Genomic DNA, 7,009 nt, shown 5'->3' on the forward strand with positions numbered 1-7,009 from the left:
CATAGAAACAAAAAAATTTTTTTTCCTAGTTCTTCTCAGGGAGGAGTGTGTAGGAGTAAGAGACAAGCAAGTGTAGATATACATTCTATCTACAATCCTCTTTAGTTTTGTGATTTGTGGGCAAAAAACTTCTCCATGACTCTGCTTCCACAACTGTGAAATAGGAATATTAATAACAACAGTTGTATAGAATTGTGTAGATTAGGTAAGTCGCTTATGTGAAGTACATGTGTGTTAGTCTCAAACTTGGTAAGTATTCAATATATTTTGACATCGTGATGATAATGGCCATCAGGAATTCTAGTCCAAGGGAAAGTCCTGTGGACAGAACCCTGAAAGGACAGGAAAGCCCAGTAGAAACTACCTGCAATTAAATATGAAAACAGACAACTCTATTTGGTTACCATAGATTTCCAGGTCTGTGGAGCATTCATAAGACATTAACAAACCAGACTTTAGGTCCTGAAGTCCTACAAGTCCTGGTGGATTTAGCATGATGAGCTAAATCAGCATCAAGTATGACCTGTTAGACTCTACAGTTTCTCCTAATGGAAAAGTTTTACAAGTATGTTATCTGAAAACTCTGGAAAAAAGTGGTTTATAGGAATCAGATATAAATGTACTGTCTTTGGGGTTAGCAAAAAAAAAGTCCTTTCTGAACTTTAGGAAGAAATTTCCAACAAATGACTTTTTACTGTTGATGGATATGTTCTGGAATGGCAGTTGCTGGTTGTTGACAGATGCTTATTCTTTAGCAGACATTGCAAGGCAAGCTTCCAACTTTAGATCTAACTTTGGCTACAACATTCTGCTAAAACATCTTGTAGACAGCATGGTCATGTATATATATACATATATTTTACAGCATGGTTAGACCTTCTAGCTGCAGTTTATGTGAGTGTCTTAAGGTACACAATTTAATATGATTGACCCATTGGGAGCTTCATATGTAACTGTGGCTGTGTCATTGGCAAAACTAGGCAATCTTCAACAACAGAGGTAGAAAAAAAGAAATGATCTACTGTGATGTGAAGCTGCAAAAATCTTGTAGTTTGTGATGAAGGATAAAGCTTTTGAATTAAAGTTCAGCTGGGTTGATAAGTTAACTAGAGGAAGACATGAAATTATTCCAAAAAGTATAAGGGGAAAAAAAAGGCAGAGAAATATGCAAAGAAATCTTTGAGGGAAGAAGATGAAGCAGATGATGATAATATGTAAGTTATTTCAGCATGTATTTTACATTTCTAATAAGGTACCATGTAAGTGCTTAGCTTGGTGGATTACATACCCATTAAAATTTTTTATTAAATTTTTGTCCTGTTAAATAAGACACTAAAAAACAACTATACATGAAAATTACTTATGTTGATTTACAACTGAAATGATAATAGTGATCAGTAAAATGTTTTTATCTAAGTTATAGGTAAGCTATCCAGAGCAATTTGTGGATGAACCAACTTTTCTATGGAACATCGATAATCTCCTCTCATTTTTCTAGTTTTAGATTACATACTGTCACACAGGGTGGTGTGAACTGGGTGAAATATAAGTGCCTAAATTGCCAGTGAAATGGCAAATAATTGAGCTGGACTCAGCTCTTAATATTTTGAGCTCAAGCTATTTTGCTGCAGTTTCTTTTCCACCAAACTGACTCAGAATCTCATATTCATGAAGTTTTTTTTTTTTTTAGAGATTTATTTTTGTATGTATATATAGAATAACTGGGGTAAAGGTCTGAGGTGGGGGGTGTGAGAGGGTTCACCAGAGACAGAGTGGGGAGCAAAACAGGCATATTGACTCTAATACACTCTAATACACTGGGCAAGAAAAGAGAGGTCTGCCGCCCCATGTGGGTCACCTCCCTGGCCAGGGATCAAACTCATGCTGCAGTCACTGAGGATAGCTTCAGAATGCTATGCTTTAACCCGTTGCACCACCAGGGAGGACCCGTATTTGTGACTTCTTTATGAATCTTTGAAGGCTCCAGGATATAAACTTAAAAGGAGGATACTAAAAGATTGTGCTTTCCCATAATCAAACAAATGGGATACTTGCAGCTGCCAAATTTTTATATTAATGTTATTATTATCTTTTCTCTAAAGCTGAATGAAGACTGACGTATTTGGACAATATTAGAAGACTCATTAAAAGAATGCTGACTTCTTAAAAAGAAAATTTCTGGTCTAACGCTCAGGCTCAGACCCTATAGCTTATATTTTAGGAGTACTCAAAAATGCTGAAACAGTGCTAGTATATAGCAGGCGCTTAAAAGATCTTTTTTTTCTCTTTTTAGATGCTCAAAAATTTGTTTCTAATTTCATTCTTTTGTGGCATAAAGACTTAGAGTGCTTGTTAGTGAGCTGTGGTTTCTTCTTGCAATAATCAAATTCTTCTCTGCTATGACTCATATTAACAGGAAGGCTGATGAAATATCTTTTCAGCAGTAACCAGAATGTGTTCTTTTCTTTATTACTTAAAAGTGCAGTAGATTCCCTAATAGTGAAATCAGATGTTTCCAAGGCTGAACAATGACAGAAGGGAGTTAAGCATTTTCTTAGAGAACTATGGTGAAATTTGTTTCCTTCTCTCCTTTTTTGAATTAGAAAAATAGTTCTTAGTGTAGCAATAATTATACAATGAATTAGTCTTTCTGAAAAATGTGTGTACCTGCTTTGAAGGCTTTCCAAGTGGGTTACAATTAATTATCACTAGGAATAAGCTATCCATGATTGGTATTTGTATTATTATGCAGAACAAATATAGACTGGAAATTCACTAATTAGATAAAATTGTTAGTGTCCCCTCAACCACATGACCCTTTGAGCTTTGGGGGTTTTGCTTTGTTTATGTATTGTATGAAAGACAAAAAATTTTACTACCTTCTGAGAATTTGAAGCTGTGTTGTTATTGGAGTAGACAAATGGAGAGATGATATCACCAGATTTTTATTTCTTTTGAGAAGCCAGTGAGTAATCTGGGTGTGTCAGTTTCACTGAAGTTTTGGTCTAAGAACCTTTTCCTCTTTGAGATTTTTGTTCCATATACAACAAATTATTACCTAGATAATTTTTTTCTGAAATAAACTATAAAATCAGGTATACAAAGTAAAAACCCTCATGTCAACCTCTTTTATCGTAATGTGCCAGCTAATTTGGAGATTAAAGAGTTAATATGCAGTATTTGCCTATATATGTCTCTCTACCTTTTTTCCACTCCCATACTCCTCTATGAATTTAGGCCAGAGGGAAGGAAAAGAAACTAGAATATAACCTTCCTTGTTTTCAATCATAGTTCCCTAATAGGTGTTATTTGCTGAGTGCCTACTTTGAACTAAGTATTGTGTAACCAATATTCTATTTAATCACCCATTACAGATACTTTCTGTGGAAGCTGCTGTTACTGTCCTTGTTTTCCTAATGAGACCAATGAGGCACAGAGTGTTTAAGTGTGGAGACTGATTTCAACTCCACTTAATTTCCAAATATTCACTGATAAACATGGAGAGTCCTTAGTAAATGTTTGATCATTTCTGACTCTTGCAGTCCCACACTGAAGAGCATAGAACTGAATTACACAAAACAAGGGCCTCCTCATCTCCCTCTGACACCAGTTTTAACAGTAGAGAGGATCTTTTAGTTTCAGGAGAGAAGGTAGGATAGAAGGGGACAAAAGAAGAAAATAAAAGCCAAGTAGAAATGAGGTCAAGAAAAGAGAAAGAGATATTTGGGAGATTATATGAAGGATAAAAAGGAAGAATTAATTTCATATCCTAAAATAATCAGGAATGCCTGCAGATACTTGGTTGTTCCAAATATTTCCTGCTCTTTTCACAGGAAGATCCATGACCATACTGCCTTAGAATTTTTGTCATTTTGAAATGTAAGGAATTTTGATAATCATAAGGAATGACTGAGAGGCTATTACTTGTGTCCACTTACCTTTGCTAGCCCCTTCTTACTCCTTTCTCATTAATTTGTTCTCCTTTTCCTTCATTTTTACTTACATCCTTTTACTATATTCAAGTTATAGTCATTGTGTACCTACTGTACCCAAGGTAGTATGGGGATGGGACACAAAGGGAAAATTACTATCATCTAGCAGAGGAAAATAAGATATACATACAAATAATTGTGATATAAAATTAATAATACATGTGAATGGGGTAGAATGTACTGTGAGTATTGTTAGTGATCCATCCCTATCAAAGGGAATAATGTTCTAATAAGCTAATTTACAGTGATGTTTTGGTGTCAAATTAAAGTGTGAAAGATGGGTAAGACATACTGGTAGTGGTAGTGAGGTGAGTAGACCTTAATGCCTCCATTTTAGGGCTTATTCATATGTTCGTCTACTCACTAGTGTTAATATACAAGTTATTGTCACTAGATCACAACAGGATAAGTATAGAAAACTGGAGTGAGCATTGAGAAAGTTAATTCAAAAATTGTACTGATAAGTGCAATTATTTACAAATGAACTTGGAATTGAGAAATTAAACAAGGAAAAATAAAATAATTTTTAGATAACCTACTCATTTAGAATATTTTACCTAACATTGTCTTCTCAAAGAAAAATATAAAGGAAAAGTATATCTAACTTTGATTCAGAGAAAATTGACATAGAATATAATAATTGAAAATATGTATAAGAATGAGAAGAAATAGGGAATGTCAAACTCTTGCATATCTAGAACCAAATTAAGTATGTATAGGGGTGAAGTCAGTGAAAGAATTGGAGTCTAATCAAGTTTCATTGTTATAAATTATTCTCATCAAGCTGATTCACAAAATTCCAAGCAAGGGGGGATGATTAAAACAGGAAATTTGAAACAATTTCTTTACAATTAATGCAGTCAGCTCTTTCTCTGAGAAAGGATAGCAAGACTTGTCTTTAAGTGAAACAAAATACATAGGATAGTTCCTGACACAGAATTAGCATTCAATTTCCTTCTCCTTTTCAATGGTAAATGGACAACCTGACCATTTTTAATCATAATCAAAGCTATTCAACTTGAAAAGTACAGTGAAGGGGGACTTTTCAGATAATTATAGTGACCCTCTGTTTTCTGGAGATATAGTCTATGACCACTGTGGCTAAATAGTGTCTGGGTAGAGTCTTAAGTATTTCCTAGCCAGTTGCAGTGCAGGCACTGTGGCCTCTGATCTGTGGTGGTTTGCTTGTGGAGCTTGTGGTGCTCCTAAAGGCCAAGGACATCAATCGGTTGTTTGTAAACTCTTTAATTGACCCAAAAGGTTTTAGTTGGTCCTCCACAGATTTTGTGGTTGTTTGTGGTTGTTTCCCATTTCACCTGTTTTCAACAAACCAATTCAACAGCTATAGTGTGGTTACTTAATACTAGTCTCTCTGTGTAATGCTAAGGCTGCAATAGTGAGTAAGACATGGCCCCTGCCCTCTAAGAGTTTAGAGTCTGAGGAGACACTTAGCCATTGAATGATGGCACCTGGATCTTACAGTATGGCAAATGTGATAATCAAGATTCAAACACTACTATGGGGATTCAACTCATTGGATCCAAACTCAAATTGATAATTAATGATGGCTTCGTAGAGAAAATGATGCCTTAAGTGAGGCTTAAGAAAAATTGGTATTTCTGGGGACAGGGAGATGAGTCCTCAATTTTCTTATCTATAAAGTGAGGATTATGGGGCCTCCCTGGTTGCGCAGCAGGTTAAAGCACAGCACAAAGAAGCTTAAGCCACTTCTGCATAATGCCTGCCCAGAGGTGACCACATGGCACGGCAGACTTTTCCTGAGCCCGCTGCTCCCCTCAGCAGTGTACTTCATCGATCTGTCTGTTCTACATCCCACTCTGTCTCTGGTGAATCCTCTCACCCTCTGCATCTCTGGCCTGTACCCCAGTTCTGTACGAATAAATAAACAAATATTTGAAAAAAAATGAGGATTATAATATCTATTTTACAAAACTTATGAAATAGCTAGCTTATAGATGTGTGTATCGAGGGGTATAGTAGAACACTTAGCAGGGGTCTGTTACTAAACCCTTAAAAAACTGTAGTAGTGAAGATACTTGATCCGTACTTTGATCCATCAAATTAGAGGCAAACGTGAACAAAGACAGGGGCATTCTTTTTCCTTCTCAATACTTACTGAATTAACATTGGCTTATAACATAATATAGGTTTCAGGTATGTAGTATTGTAAGCTGGCAGCTGTATATGCTACATTATGATCTCCACCAAAACTGTAGTTTTCATTCACCACCGTACAATTGGCTCCTTTCTACCCAATTTGCTCACCTTCCTATCTGTGACCACGATTTTTGTAGGGAAGTTCTTTTAGTAACTTCCTAGAGTTCAAATTTGATTCCTGGTAGTCCCTTTTGACAAAAAGATAATATCCTAGAAAACATTAATAGCCTCATCAGTAAAATTGTCCACAGCAATGGTATAGGTTAAGGCTAAACCTTGTAACCCTAATACATACCCCAAGATAAAATTAAGTCCAGCTCCAATACTAGAATAACTGATGAAAAGTGCTACCTTCTAGAATTATTCAACCTTTTATAGCCTTTAACACATACAACTTTGTTATATGAGCTCAATAATTCTTTCTCTGAGAATTGATAAGAAGCTAACTGAAATTTCCCTTAAAGTAAATGACTTATGAATTTGATTTGAAAAAGTTACTGGTTACTCCTAAACTTTCTATGACAAATTTGCATTCATTATCTATTACCATAATTATACTGAATAAGCAATTGTAAAACTTTAGTGGGTCATTATAACAACACATCTTAACTTATGCATCTGTGGGGCTTAGTGACCTATAACTCATAAGTCTGTACTGGGGTTCACCTGATCTTGCCTAAGCTTGCTTGTATATTTGTGGTGAACTGCAAGTCAGCTAGGAGACTCCCTTGATAGGTATGCTTATATTTCTTATGACTGGTTAGCTGATCTAAGATGGTCTCAGTTGTAGTGAGTCACTTGGCTGATTTTGGAGTCAGAGCATCACAGAGCTACAAGCC

The 7,009-nt window shown here is 35.7% G+C and overlaps 1 pseudogene; it reads left to right on the top strand.

Annotated features, from left to right (window-relative positions):
• The first annotated feature begins 496 nt into the window (after positions 1-496).
• On the top strand, positions 497-1,224 carry LOC101619591 (annotated as a pseudogene).
• The last annotated feature ends 5,785 nt before the right edge of the window (positions 1,225-7,009 follow it).

Source organism: Condylura cristata, unplaced genomic scaffold (assembly GCF_000260355.1).
Source record: "Condylura cristata isolate star-nosed mole 26May11 unplaced genomic scaffold, ConCri1.0 scaffold00006, whole genome shotgun sequence".
Lineage (NCBI taxonomy): Eukaryota > Metazoa > Chordata > Mammalia > Eulipotyphla > Talpidae > Condylura > Condylura cristata.